The 14,834-nt window shown below is 36.8% G+C and overlaps 2 long non-coding RNA genes across 3 annotated transcripts; both read left to right on the top strand.

Moving 5' to 3' along the window:
- Positions 1–4,328: 4,328 nt before the first annotated feature.
- LOC139193886 (uncharacterized) lies at positions 4,329–7,199 on the top strand. Its single transcript, XR_011578418.1, has 3 exons — positions 4,329–4,551; positions 5,926–6,023; positions 7,063–7,199. It is a non-coding gene; the product is annotated as an uncharacterized lncRNA (long non-coding RNA).
- A 2,236-nt stretch (positions 7,200–9,435) lies between these two features.
- On the top strand, positions 9,436–11,524 carry LOC139193751 (uncharacterized). Of its 2 annotated transcripts, XR_011578217.1 has the most exons (5): positions 9,436–9,460; positions 9,952–10,010; positions 10,485–10,665; positions 11,102–11,149; positions 11,441–11,524. It is a non-coding gene; the product is annotated as an uncharacterized lncRNA (long non-coding RNA). The 2 variants fall into 2 exon arrangements; XR_011578216.1 differs by lacking the exon at positions 9,436–9,460 and having other exon boundaries at positions 9,888–10,010.
- The last annotated feature ends 3,310 nt before the right edge of the window (positions 11,525–14,834 follow it).

Raw genomic sequence — 14,834 nt, forward strand, 5'->3', positions numbered from 1 at the left:
AGGAAAAGAAGTAGTGATGTCAATGTCTGAAGAAGCAGAGATCTCTGTTTGGCTGTTGAAAACTGAAGAAAAAACACTGCTCGCGGCGAGGCTGAGGTTGGAGCAAGATGGACGGCTCTGTGTGATTCTATCACTTGATTCATTTAATCTCTTAATAGACATTGCCATTCTTTCTCTTTGATCAGAAGAAACCGCATGCGTATCAGCCATTCCTGCCTCCAGCAGTTCATCGCGAGCAGCCTGAGTGGCATTGCGATGCAACTCTCTTGATTTCCCTTTTCAACTTATTGAGATCAGATTTATATTCCCTTAGCTTGGCAAGAAGCACCGCCTTCACACTTGGCTGCAAGCTTTTGGATTCGAGGTCCATTTTCCGAATCAAAGCTTGTGTTATGGTTTTTTAGAGAGCAATGGTTGTAGGCGAGCCGGCGCGGCAAATCCCCTTTCTCTCCTCCTTTTTCCCTCGACACTCTCACTCCATCACTCTCCTCTCCCTATGTACTCTTCCTCTCTCTGTCTCTCTCTTCATCGATTAAAGCTCTGCGTTGCCCTGACCGATTTCTCTTTTTTTTGTCGATTTCCATCATCACCCCCAACATCCAGAAAGTTCGAATCGATTCAACCTTCTCTCGATCCTCCATCGCCATTTTCAAGAAAGAGATAGAGAACTGCAAAATTGTTATAATGGCGGAAGATAAAGCCGTAGGAGGAGAAGGCGACAAGAAGGACGCTGCGGTGGCGGCAGCGCCTGCGGTTGCGAAGAAAAAACGCCAGGGAATTTTCACCAGAATGTTCAGTGGGGTCTTCTGATTACACCGCGACGATTTTGAGAAACGGCTTCAGTACATTTCGAAATAGGAAGCCACTGTCCTTGCTAGAATGCAGAGGCGGACCATTATTTGGAGGCGCATGACCAAACATTTCATTCTCTTCTCCGTTTTCTTTTAGAGATCAGGCGCCCGCAACGGAGGAGGATCATGCTATAACCATCAGATCCAACCACCTAGGAAAGAGGAGTAGTCATGTAGTCTCCAATCATCATGAAGCATCGGCTCCTGATCAGTACACATTATCATACAGCAAAGTAAAAGAGGTGCAGAGACAGAGAGAAATGTGCAGTGAACAGAGAGAAAGCAAAAGCAAAAAGAGAAAAAGAAGTGACAACATAACGTGGAAAGCATAAAAGCAACTTCGCGACACTTTCACGTTGCCAGGCCTTTGTCTGCCATCTGCAAAAGGAAAAAGAAAAAGAAGAAACAGAAACAAAAGCAAAAGCAAAAGCAGAAAAAAAGGGGTGTGCTATCCACACACCCCAAATTACTTCTCACACACCCCTTGTTAATTTCTATCTGTTGATCTTCTACAATTCATCCGATCCGACGGTCGAAAATTAGAAAGGTGTGTGAGAAGTAAAATGGGGTGTGTGGATATCACACCCAAAAAAAAAAGGAAATGGCATTATTCCCTTATCTGTCATATGCCAAAATAAAGAAAAAAAAAAGAGAAAGCAAAAAGGCGGCACATGGGGACACTGCAAAAGCAAGGAATAAACACCCCACCAGAATGATGTAATTTATTTTTCTTATCTTTCGGAGACATCTGTATAACCCCATCAGATGGTAATCAAAAAGCAAAAAAAAAAAAAAAAAAAAAACGACAAAGCCCAAAATAAATGGGCTGGAATGTTGTGTGGAGGTCGAAGGCCCATAAGCCTAAAATAGCACCAACCAGGTGACCAAAAGTATGTCCAGTACTACAAAAAATTATTCGGCACCCTGCCACTATTATCGCCAACCAGGTGATCAAAAGTACGCCTAATACTCTAAAAATTATTTGGCAGCCTGTCGCTATTATCACCAACCAGGTGATCAAAAGTACATCCAGTACTCCAAAATTATACATGAGCATTACTCATGTCAATCATACATAAACCTTCATGAGCATCACTCATGTCAATCATACAAAAACATTCATGAACATCATTCATGTCAATATTCATGAGCATCACTCATGTCAACATCCATGACCATCACTCATGTCAATCAACATAAACATTCATGTGCATCACTCATGTCAATTAGCTTCAAAAGCTTCATTTACAGAGTTCTAGCTTCAAAAGCTTTATTTACATAGCTCTAACTTCAAAAGCTTCATTTACAAAAGCTCCAACTTCGAAAGATTCATTTACAGAGCTCTAGCTTCAAAGCTTCACTTGCAAAGCTTCAAAGCTTCACTTGCAAAGCTTCACTTGCAAAGCTTCACCTACAAATCTTCATTGCAGGGTATACAAATACTGCATCCGAACAACCACCACTTCGGCCCATACATGAATTCAATTTGAAGTCTCCAGCCAACAGACTCTATTGACCGAAAACTTGGGGGACTACACTATGTACCATATATTGGGCCTCATAAAAAAAATACTTGAGAGGCTTAGCCCATTATTTATGTATTGAGGAGTGAACCCTTATTTTATAAAAGGGACTCCCTCATTTTCATTAGAGAGCACCCATTATTCATGTACCGAGGAGTGAGCCCTTATTTTATAAAGGGGACTCCATCACCATCATTAGAGAGCATCGCCGCCTACTGAGCAACCGCCTCACCGCGAGCATCAACTCTAGCCCATCATTTATGTATTGAGGAGTGAGCCCTTATTCTATAAAAGGGACTCCCTCACCTTCAAACGCCACAAGCCGAGCCAACCAAGGCAACATAAGCCACAAGCCGAGAAGCCTCACAACATGTGCTACTTCTAGTTGAGCATCATTTCAGATAGAGCACCGCCTCATATCGAGTATTCAGTTCAAGACGACATCTAGTTACTTCGGCCCACACATGGATTGAATTTCAAGTCTCCAACCAAAAGACTCTCTTGACTGAAGACTTGGGGGACTACTGTTTGTACCATACTTAAGGCCTCCGTATTTAGATCTCGTATAAATACTCAGGAGACTCAAATGTAATTATGTAATAAAGGAAGAGGCAAATATGTAATAAGTGAGGAGCCCTTATTCTATAAAAGGACCTTTCACTCTCCTCATTAAGGGAGGCCAATTCTTAGGCCATATCCTAAACCTCTCAGAACTCTCATCCTCACAGAGAAGCTCTCTCTCTCTCCCTCTTCAACATCTCAGAGAAATACAATCAGTGTAAACGCAGCCCAAACATTAGGGGTGAACCACGATACATCTTGTGTTATTTACGTTCTTGCAGATTCACGGTCGGATTTACGTTGTTCCAAGACCTCCAGTTTTGTGCATCAACAGTACTATCTGTCAGTGCTAATGTTATATGGGTTCATTACTTAAGCCTCAACATCTAAGGCATCACAACCCTCTTAGTCATCTTAGCCATGCACTCAGGAAACTCCACAACCTTCATCTCAGCCAACTTAAGCCTCTTAAACCACTTCAAAGTCTACTGCAAAAGGTCAGAAAAGGAGGAGGAATGTTTCATGATGATGCTTTAATGCTTTACGTTGTTTAAGGGTTCATTTTGTTATAGTTGAATATGCCCTTAGTTTTTTTGGAAACAACTTTTCGATAGATCTTTAGTGTTTTGGACAGAGTTCAATTAGTTGTTAAAGTTGACCCATTAGTGTTTTGGACATTTTTTTGGACAGATCTTTAGTGTTTTTGGAAGAACACCTTGACCCATTAGTTGTAAAAGTTGCGGTGGTCTTTTGACACTTTTGTGTGAATTGGAGGGTGTATATTGAACTTTGTTGTGAATTGAAAGTTATTGATAATTCAACTTTGTTGGTAGTTTAAATGATGAATTTGCATATTTAGAATTGAATTTGCATATTTGGAATAGAAAGTTGTGGTTTTTTTCCTATTTAATTTGATTTCTTTTTTTTTCAAAAAGGGAAAAAAAAATTTGAATTTTTTTTTTCATTGAAACCTCTTCTGTTAAAAAAAAAACCATGTGGACCCACGTGGCGCCTAGTCATTGTCCACATAGGCGCCACGTCACAGTTAACGGGAGACTTAACAGTTTGATTAACTGATATACGAGACCGTCCCAAAATTTACATTTTAGGTATGACTTTGAGACGAAAAAAACTTGATGTACTAAATGTTGAAAACCACGAAACATGAAGGTAGTAAACGGTCTTTTACCCAAAAATTATTTTATCCGTTCATTACTTTAGTCTAAAGAAAGCATTGCAATTGGCACTGTTCTTTACTGTTCATTGTTTTTGGACCCCAATTTCACTCTATTTACGGACTTGCCATTCATCTTAGCATTTCGCCTGGGCTTTATTTTTTCAGGTTTAGTTGGATAGGCTTTTGGGGGTTTGGGCTGTGACTTGGTTGATGCCTTTCGTTTGTGGTTGGATTTTTCGGATGGATGGCCGACACGGGCAGGCCTAGCCTGCAACAAAGCCAGTGAGAAGGGAGGGGGAGGTGTCGTGTGATGCGAGAGAGAAGAGAGACAGGAGGTGTCATCCGATGGCAGAGAGAAGAGGAGGGGTCGCGCAATGCCAGAGAGAAGAGAAGAGATAGGATGACTCCTGGAAGGAAAAATTGGAGGAGAAAGGGAGGGGTAGGATGAGCAAAGCAATAGGTAGGCCTGCCCGGAATTTGGGTTTTGTTTTTCTCGGTGAGGTCTGCTTAGAGAAGCGGTGAGGCATGAAGGGATGCCTAAACCTAGGGTTGGTTTCAGAGATTTGGTTCCAGCTGGAAGCTATCTCTGCAAGCATTGATGAGGATCTCTCCCAGCTGGCAGCTTGAATTCCTTTCAAAGCTAAGTGTCCCCTTTGAACCGAATTTTCCCTTATTTCACTGTTTCTGGTTTGAACCTGCTTAGAAACCTTTTTTTTTTCCTGCTTTGTTTTCTGTCTGGTTCTGGTTCTGGTTCGGTTATTCAACTTTTAGTTAGGAGTGAAAGATTTTTTTTTAACTTATTAAATTGGAATAGAAAAACAGATATTTTGTGCTGCCTTCTTCACTGTCTGATAATACCAGTTCCTCTTAATTTCTCTTTTTCTTCCTATTGTGTTGGTCTTTCAGTGTCATAGATTCTCTGCAGAAATCAAACTGTATGCATTTTGCCCCTTTTTTTTCATTACCCTATTATTTGTTGTTGTTCTCACCCTGTGAATCAACTGCTCAGTTTTTTTATCCTTCTAAAATACGTTATGCATCTGGTTTTTGTTCATTCACATATGATGCACTGTTAATCATTTCCTAACAAATCTGTTGCTATATGTTATTTTCTGTTTGGTTTGATTCACAGGGATAGCTTTTTTATGGTTGTTGTTGTTAGAAATAGGTTTATTTTTTTATGCCTCTGAACAAACCCTGTGAATCAAATGCTCAGTTTTTTTTATGCCTTTTGTCGTTGTCAGCTCATCCACAATCATGGTATTTTCTCGGACCAATTTTCTCTTATCCTCTGTTTGGTTCCTGTAAATTGAGCTGGTTTCGACAATTTCCAGGCCTAAGTTCTGCTGGGAAAATTTCGTTGATTACTTAATTACTTTTATTGTTCCAATATATTTGGATGCTGTATACTAACATTTACAACTCAACTGAATCAATGAACTACCATTTTAGGTTCTTTTTCTTAATATTTCTCTAAAAAAAGTTCTTACTTTTGAAGGGATCCTGCAATTATGTTATAAGCCACATTCATGATAGACTAGGCATTGGGCATATATAATAAGTAGTAACCATAATAAATGATTTACTTTGGTGAATATTTGTTTGATAATCCCGCTGTGCAGATTGAAAAATATGAGTTTCTTCATTCTGATTATGCAAAGTCAACATCTCAGATAACATATTGATCTTCAAAACCAGAGTTTAGGGTTGTCTGTCGTTCCATGTATATAATTTTACCCCTTTTATTACTTTTTAAATATTTCAATCCTCTTTCAGAATACTAATCCCTAAACTTATTAAATTTATTGACCAGGTCATTTTTCATTCAATCCCGAAGTTCGTATTTCTCGGATTGGTGTTGTGTACAGATTACTGGTGGTCAGCTTGCTAAAGCATTGTATTTAGGTGAAGGTATTTGACATTTTTCTATGTAGTATTCTGAAATGCATTCCTTAAACCCCATTTGTTTGATTTGGAAGATTATTCATAAATCATCTTTTAATATATTTTCAGCTATTGTATTTGGGGTTGTCCATATGCATCCTAATTCTTTGTCATATCCTATCATTGGTTAAATTTTCGTTTTAAGTCGTATGTTTTCATGTGTTTCGTAATTACCGCTATCTAAGTTGTTTTGTCTTCCTCTTCCCGTAACACTACTTTCTATGTATTCTATGTATATACACACATATGAGTTTGCTTCTTCAAGCCTATTAGCTTTGAAAATAAGCACCACCTTTTCATGTGGAGCGTCTCATCACCTGGGACTTGCAGTCGCTAACCAATTGGAAATGCACAACAGCAATGAGCCTTTGTCTTGGTTCTTTGTGGATTTTGGTAGAATGTTGGAAAACCAGAGAAGTTAGAGAGAGAGAGAGAGAGAGAGAGAGAGAGAGAGGAGCCAATGAGCCTTTGTCTTGATTCTTAGTGGATTTTGGTAGAATGTGAGCATATGAAGCGGAGAGAGAGAGAGGGGGAGGGTAATTCTTACTCAATGTAGACATGGCCGGGTGTAAAGTGGAATTACCAAAATGCCCTTGGGGCCATAGTTTCCTAAAATAACCATGCAACCAACATGAGGTGTTGGTACTACTGTGAACATGATTGCTTGGTACTATGGGAATAAATTCTCCACTCTCTATATTCCACTCAATTGTTTGGACTTGGAAGAAGTGATGATGCCTACTTTATTTGTGAAATACTCTTTATGTTATCATGGCAACTGATGATCTACATGAGTTGGTTCTTTTAAGTTCATGTGATAGCAATGGAAAAATATAATAGTTCATGTGATAGCAATTATGTAATTAATTGACTCTGCAATTTTTTTTTAATTTTTCATTTGAATTTTGTTTCAGCAATTTCAGCTCAATTTCTATGTTTTATGAATTTTAATTTTAATTAATGCTTTTGTGGAAAGAAATTTGAATTTGTTTATGTTGTTTAATAGAAAGATAGGTGCTTGGATGGGAGTGGACGCAGGAGCAGGGAGTGTTGTGAGGAAGGGTAAGTAGTTGCATCATCTGCTGTGTTACAGTAGTGAAGTGATGAGACGTCGGTATGGCATCTGCTAGCCTAGGGAATGCTGGAGTTGGCAGTTCAAGGTCTGTTAGACAATAGATATGGCATAAGTGATAAGCCATTTTCCCTCTCTGCAAGTGTTAACCTCACAATCAAAGGGGTTCACCAGCGTGGGTTCCGTCGGATTCCATAGACAAGGATGTGGTGACCCGGTATGATTTTGGGGATTTTGTTTATAGCTTTGGATTCCCCATCATGGTGTTTAATTTTGTTTTATTTTTGGCTTTAGGAAATCATGCTTCTTCGGATTTGAGAAATAAGTTTTGGAATTGCTTTTTAGGTACGGATTTTATGGGAGGCGTCTAGAAAGTTCCAACTTTTATCTTCATGTTTAAGAGTCAGAAAGCACGGGATGCTAAGGATCGACTTGAAACAGTTGCCTCGCAGGCTCAAAAGGTCACATATACTATATGCTGAAACGTTTCCTGCAATCTTTGGTCTATGAGACTATGAGTATGGTGTCATTTTGCAATTGGCTTCTTTGTCTTTGATTGCAGATGAACGACATTGTTACTGAACAATGGATTCAAATTCAGCGACTTGAGCAGGCTTTTCATAGTACTCAAGTAAGCATTTGTACTTGAGACTGGCTTCTCATTCTGTGTGCAAGTTTTATCGAAATGAGCTTTATTAATTGGTTTAACTCGGTTAGGACTATGAGGTTTCAAAGGCAAGTGAGCTCTAGAAGATGCACATTCTTGAAGGTAATAGTTTAGAAAAGTCTGTATGTGTGAGTCGGTGAGGCTTCATTTAACCAATTAGAAACCACTTTCCTGTATAATTAGAGTTATAGAATGCAGTGAAATATATATATATTTTTTTCAGTCTAATTAGTCTTTTTGAACTTTTATTCTGTTTGTGCAACATCCTTAGGCCGTTGTGAAGTGTATAATTAGAGTAAATAGAATGCAATGAAATATAATGTTTTTTTCACTCTCTTTAGATTTTTTTTCTTTTACTTTATTCTCTTTGTGCAAGATCCTAGGCCGTTGTGAAGTCGTCGTTCTCAACCAATTTTCTATGGATATATCTAAGATTAAGTTCGATGTATATAAGCATTGAAGTGGTGACCTTTTATTCACAGATTGTGTGCACTCTGGCCTGATTTATCTAAAGAATTATCCGATTGGGGTATGGTTTTTAACACACCCACACCCCACCCAAAAAAAAAAATAAAATGGTGAGGTGGTGTTGCTGTCATTTTTACCATTGTCAATCATTATAATTTTAGCTAATAAGACAATATTATGTTCATTCTTCTATATTCGAGTTCAAATCATTCTATTTTCAGTTTTGTAAGAGATTATCTTTTACCAATTGTCAAGGTGCTTCCAACCATAAATTGATATATTACTTACCTTTATTTTTTCTCTTAATTTATCAGGAATTTATTTGCATATCTGTAGTGTAGACAATTTTAACCCATGAGTATTTAACTTTAATTGGAATTGATCTTTGTATGAAATTATCTTGCTCACTGTTTGGATTCCGAGAAAATTTAGGGGATGTCCAGTAATATTCACATCCTGAAAACTCAGTGAATGACGAATTTGGAATTGAGAATTGGGGTGGGGAGAGTAAAAAAAAAGAATGTGGTGGGTGTCTGTTTCGGGGTAGACAGACAGGCGGTGGAGGAGCTAGGGTTAGAAAAAGGGAAGAAAGAGATAGAAAGAGAGTTGGAGAATTTAGGGTAATACGATGAGGAGTGAGAAAGAAGAGAGAGAAAGGAGGGTGGTGGAGAGAGAGGTAAAGGAGAAGAGAGGAGAGAAGAGAACTGGCTTGGCTGCCTAATAATCTTCGTGTTTACCATTTTGCTAATTCCATGACCCAAAAGCCCAAGTTTTTTTTTCCCCCGAAATTCCCCGCTGCCTGTGCCCTTTTTATTAAATTATCTCTTAGATTACTGGCATAAAAGAGTTATAATATTAGTTAGTTGTCAGTTGCAGTTTGGCCCATTTTTCTTCAGCGTGTTTGCCCTTTTTATTCAAATATAATTATCTGATTACATGTACTCCTGACATGTTTTAGTAATATCCTACAGGATGATGCCCATATCTTTTGCAGGAAGTCCCAAGTGAGTTGAGCTTAATTAAATTGTACCTACTGTTTACAACTTTACATTTTTTTTTTGTTTCGTTCTTAAGACTTTTAGTTTTTTGTGCTTCTGTTGTCAGGTGAAAGATGAAGTAAAGGGTGTCTTACATTTCATCCAGTATACTTATAATATTTTTGGCTTTGGCTTCTCTTTCGACCTGAAGCTATCAACAGTAAGATTCTTATTACCTGTGCTTAAAGCTTCAGACCTCTTGCCTTCATCTTAACTTGCAAAAGTCATATGATGGTTTTATAATATATTAGATGATACATAATACTGTTATGATTATTTGGTATATTCTAATATAGCAGTAAGTATACCGTGCTGAATTTCTAATAAAACAAAGCTAATCTTAATCTTATTTGGTGTATAGATAGCAGGGATAACTAAGTATTGTCATTGGGGAGACTAATGGTGCACTATCTTTCGATGGGTTTGTTTTTTTATACTAATTGCCTGCTTATCATCGTGGACATAGGCGTTTAATCTTAGGACTTTCCGCATATCGTAGCCGACATTATTTTTCCATTCTAACATTAACTAACGTTACCACCATGTATCTATTATGAAAAGATCAAATCAACATGCTAAGTGGATCAGCCATTTCCATTGAATAATATTTAAATACTTGCAACGTTTGTTTTATATTGGGTTTGGTTTCAGCAGACGGTGGTTTTTCTTATTTTGAGGCTTTTGTTTCCAGGCTGCCCTGTGTACTCAAGGTGAGCAATTTCAATTTATAGGGTTATTGAATTGAGATTTTTAGTTTTTCATTATATTGGAGTTGAGTTTGGTATTTTGTTTAGGTTTTATTATATTAATTATCATAAGCTTCTTTGAGATTACAAGATTTTCTTGGACACATTACTGCAATACAGGAGTTAGAACAAAAAGTGGCTGATTAGAAGGCTTGAAAACAAGTGTGAAATTGCATTCAAAATATTAGCATGTTAACAAATCATCTTCAAAAGTTGTAAATACAATATTTCTTACTAATTTTTTTTGTTTATATATTCTATGTGTTTATACAGAATTAAAAAATGGTTATAATTGGAATATTACGCTTAATCTTCTTTTGGTATGTGTTTGATTTTCTTTTGTTGGCTGTGTTTTGTGGCTCATCAGAAACAGTTAGCAAGTGAAACCTATAACCAAAGGCTTATTTATTTTTTCCAAATGGTTTTAATCTATTGTAGGTAAACAGGAGCTACTATGCTGTTTATGCAGTAAGGTTCACCATCAGCTATAGATACGAGCAGCATGGCAAAGTTAAAGTATGCGTAAATGGCAAGAGTTTTTGCCTCAACTGGAAATTGTAGCGTGTGTAACTATACTGGGACATGTAATGAGCAGAAATGTTTAAGTAGCTGTGGGGAGGTAATAAACATGTTTACTTTTGGCCTATGCTTACTCTCGGGTAATTGACAAACTGGTTAATTACACACGAAGCTAAAAACTTTTGGCCAACAAACTGATTCTCATGCCCTGCCACATGCTCAAACACATCAGAGTAATTGAGAGCTAATTGTACAATTTTTATGATTTAGGGCTTGCATTCATTAAAATGGAAACACATTCTAAATTAGGATTCATAACATTGTCTTACAAAAATTCCAAATGGAAAGCAGTCCATACCTTCATTAGAAGGGAAACTGAAAGTGCATAAACCTCAGTTTTAAATATGACAACAATTGGGCTCCATCTGAATGCAATTGGGCTCCATCTGAATGCAATTGGTTTCTCAGCTAGATTGCCATGGATGAAGTATGATGTTTTATTAACCGCATCTAATGATCTTACTTATGGATTGCAGGAAGAAGTTATCAAGTTAAAAGAACAATTTAGCCATTTGAAAAGTTTGGTAAGCTCTTGCCTTGGTTTATGTTCAAGCTTGAGCTTCTTAGTTGGCCGTCAATCGCTATATTTTCATTCATTTATTTGGGATGTGGTGGCACTGTTGATGCCATTGCTATGAATCCCAGGATTTTACATCTCAGATTTCACTTTTGACAGTTTCAAATTGGTGCTTTACTTAACTTTTTTTTCCCCTTAATTTCGTAAAGTTTAGGCCTTTTCTTAAAATTTAAATAAAAGAAATATCTTTTTGGTATTGGTTAGTTTTGATCTTGATATTATTTGGGTTTTGTGTTAGTGGGGATGACGGTCTCGCGCAATGTTAGTCGTTCGTGACTCACCGGAAAACCCCCTGATTGGGCTTTATTAGGAGGGAACTCATAATGTAGTAGATATTCCTCAATGCAAAGGTCCCAATCCTAATGACTTTATATTTGATATTTAATCCTTGAATTAGTGTTAAATTCTATATTCTTTTGTTTAATTTGTGCGTGTGTGTGTTTTTTTTTTTTTTTTTTTTCTGTTTTCCAAGTATAAATGCTGCCATGGAGCTGCTTAAACAAGGTCTCTTTTCGGTTATTAAAACTCAATGTTAACTGCTTTCACTTCCAGTTTTTGAGTCTTCTATTTGTTTGTTTGCTGCAATTATTCAACTTATGCTACTATAATATTTGTTTCCTTCTGTTTTGTCCTCTGCATTAACTACCATTTGGATCATGTGAATGACAACTTTCATGTATATTTCGAATAATGAGCAGTTTATTGCTGTTAATCTTTTGATCACTGTATATGTTGCTAATTTACCTTCTCAAACAACGTACATGTAAACATTGATATATAAAACTTATTTATATGTTAGTAGTATGGTTTCTTTACTTTTGAGTTTGGTTGAACAACAACATTTTCTACTTTCTAGAGTTCATCCTCTTTATTTTAGCCCAGGCCGACTCACTCTACTCTGTTCGAAGTTCTTCAAGTTTTTCGCACAAATTGCTCAAAAATTCCTGCTCTCAAACATCTTAGATCCCTCACTCACCCTTCTGGCATCGACGCCCCAAAGGTATATTTCTCTCATTGCTTTCAAAATTCTGTATATATATATAGCTGACATGTATTAAGACATTCACATATGGTAGAACTAAAGGGACGGTAGAATGCTCGAATAATGGAATAGAGTTGAGATTATGATGAGAAAGGACAGTAAATAGCTATCACTATGTGAGTGTCTTATTTTCTTTCACTATGTAATAGCTATCACTAACTTTTGTTTTTACTGTCATATTGTATTTCCCATGTTGAGAGATAGAACTAAAAGGACAGTAAAATGCTCGAATAATGGAACAGAGTTGAGATTATGCCCGAGGTGTGTGGTAATCTTTCTACTTTAGCAAAGCCAAATTGCAATTTGTTTTGGAACAAAGAAAGATGCTCTGTTAATCTAGGGATATGGCACCCCTTTGGTTTTTGGAAAGGATTTGGTGCATTATTGAATAAGAGCTTTTTTCTTTAGAATTATTGAATCAGTGCTTATGTATGATGTTTGCAGATGTTACAGTAACAACTGCAAATACAAGTTCAGAGGAAGATCATATTCCTTTTGTGGTGCAATTGGAGTTTGTTATCGTATGCGGTGCTTTTCGTTGTATGGCCATATGAAGCTGCAGATGCAAATATTTCTTAAGGTGGTCTTCTTCACTATGAATAGATTCATACATGCATACTTATTCACGCTTGCATACATACTTTGGGGTTGCTAAGATTTTCCTTTCGGTTTCATAGGTACATGACGATCATTCTAACGCTCCAGTTTGATGGTCCAACTCAATGGGTGAGTAATGCCGTTTATTTTCGTGCGTGTATTTTCTAGAAGTTCATTCCTGTTTTGGGATGTTTGAATATATAGGCATTGTTTAAATTACAATATTTTATCAAGTTAAACTGTTTAAATTACTTCTTATTTATAATTTTAGCCCTTACGCCACTTGGGGGGACTGCTGGTAGAGATCATAGCAATTGATGTAAGTCCCTTACTTCTGTAATACGGTACTTGGAGTGACTGCTGGTAGAGCTCATAGCAATTGCTGTAAGTCCCTTACTTCCTTTATATGGACACTTACATTTATGATCATTTTTGTGTTAAGACGATACAATTATAACTTATAACCGTCTTACATAGATCAACGCATATGTATATCGAATTTACCTGCATTACTTGAACAATTTGCTTTTCGATTCGCGAAGGGAATTAATAAAAAACCAATATCTGTGTAAAAGTTTAGTTTCCAACTTTCTAGCAGTGAAAATGTTGCCCTTTCTGCAGACTACACCCTTTCACACACTCACTTTGATATGGTTAAACATATATATTCAAGATTTTGATCTCTGTGTGATTTGGCAATACTTTTCACTTAATATTCCTCTCTCTCTCTCTCTCTCATGAAGGCACTCATTGCATTAAAAAAATGTTCCCGGTTAATCAAGTATAGCCTGAAAGGGAAGCCAAAACTTAGTCCATTCAGAATTTCTACTGTGAGTAATTTCCTTAAGAGAAGAATAAGTTTGAATCACTTTTTTGGAAATTGTGTTTATTATAGTTCTTTGAATGAAAATACTAATTTGTACAAATTACAAGGTATGTTACCACTCTCCTTAATCTACATATATGCAATGTGCAAAATTACATCTATTCTCAAGAATGAACCTGTTTTTGTTCCATCCTTCTGTTAAGGATTATAATTTCTATAGAATTTATAAGTTTTCTCTCTTTCGGGTTACTTTTATGTTTCGAATTAGTTGGATTTAGCATTCTTCACAAGCTTTGATAATTGTTTACTTTCTAAGTTTTGTTCCATGCATAGTTGATTTTCTTTAATAATTGTTGAATCGCTTCTATATTTGCTTGGTACTTAAGATCTAAACCATTTTTTGCATCTTAGGTAAAATCGTTTTAGTTCTGAATTTCTCTTCTTTGATTGATTTTGGTGTGTTTGCAGCACTCAATGTCAGATTTTGAGATCAACGAATCAGCTCATTGCTGTGGTCGAAGTTGGGGAAGGTGATGTGATGTTAGAAATTAGGCTGCGAACAGGTTCTTTGACCAATGTTCTTATTAATGCTTGTGCATTTGTGCTCGCAATCAAAAAGGTTGTTTGAATGTCTGTGTTTCTGTGTTTCTTCTTTGAATGCAATTACAACTCTGAGTTTGTATTTGTTGCAAATTTGTGGAATTAAGTTGGTATTGCACTGATTATGTGTAGTGTTATATGGGCTTTAGGATCCACACATGGCTACTCATGTGAGTGAGAGATTTGCGGAGACTGACCGGTTCAAGGTAAAGCCATATTTTTATCATATCTCTATATGTCCTATGCTACTAAGAAATGAGCTCTTCTCTGGCATTCTGGACAATTGGAAATTAAGTTTTATGCTTTTATGTTTTTATTGCTGATGCCATTGTGATCACTTTAGTAAGTTTTGTCACTTAAATCTGTAGGTTTTGAAAGAGGACTTTGTCAAATGTCGCATTCACTCACATGTGGTGTCGTTGTTGGCATGTGCAGAGCCATCGGTCTCACCGCCACGATCTTCCACGATTCCATTTTTCCTTTCTTTTAATTTATTTTTAAATTTTAAAAGTTTTTGTTGATGGTTTGTTTGTGGAAATGGATGAAATCAGGTGTTGGATTAAACTG

The sequence above is a fragment of the Malus domestica genome, chromosome 17 (assembly GCF_042453785.1).
Source record: "Malus domestica chromosome 17, GDT2T_hap1".
Lineage (NCBI taxonomy): Eukaryota > Viridiplantae > Streptophyta > Magnoliopsida > Rosales > Rosaceae > Malus > Malus domestica.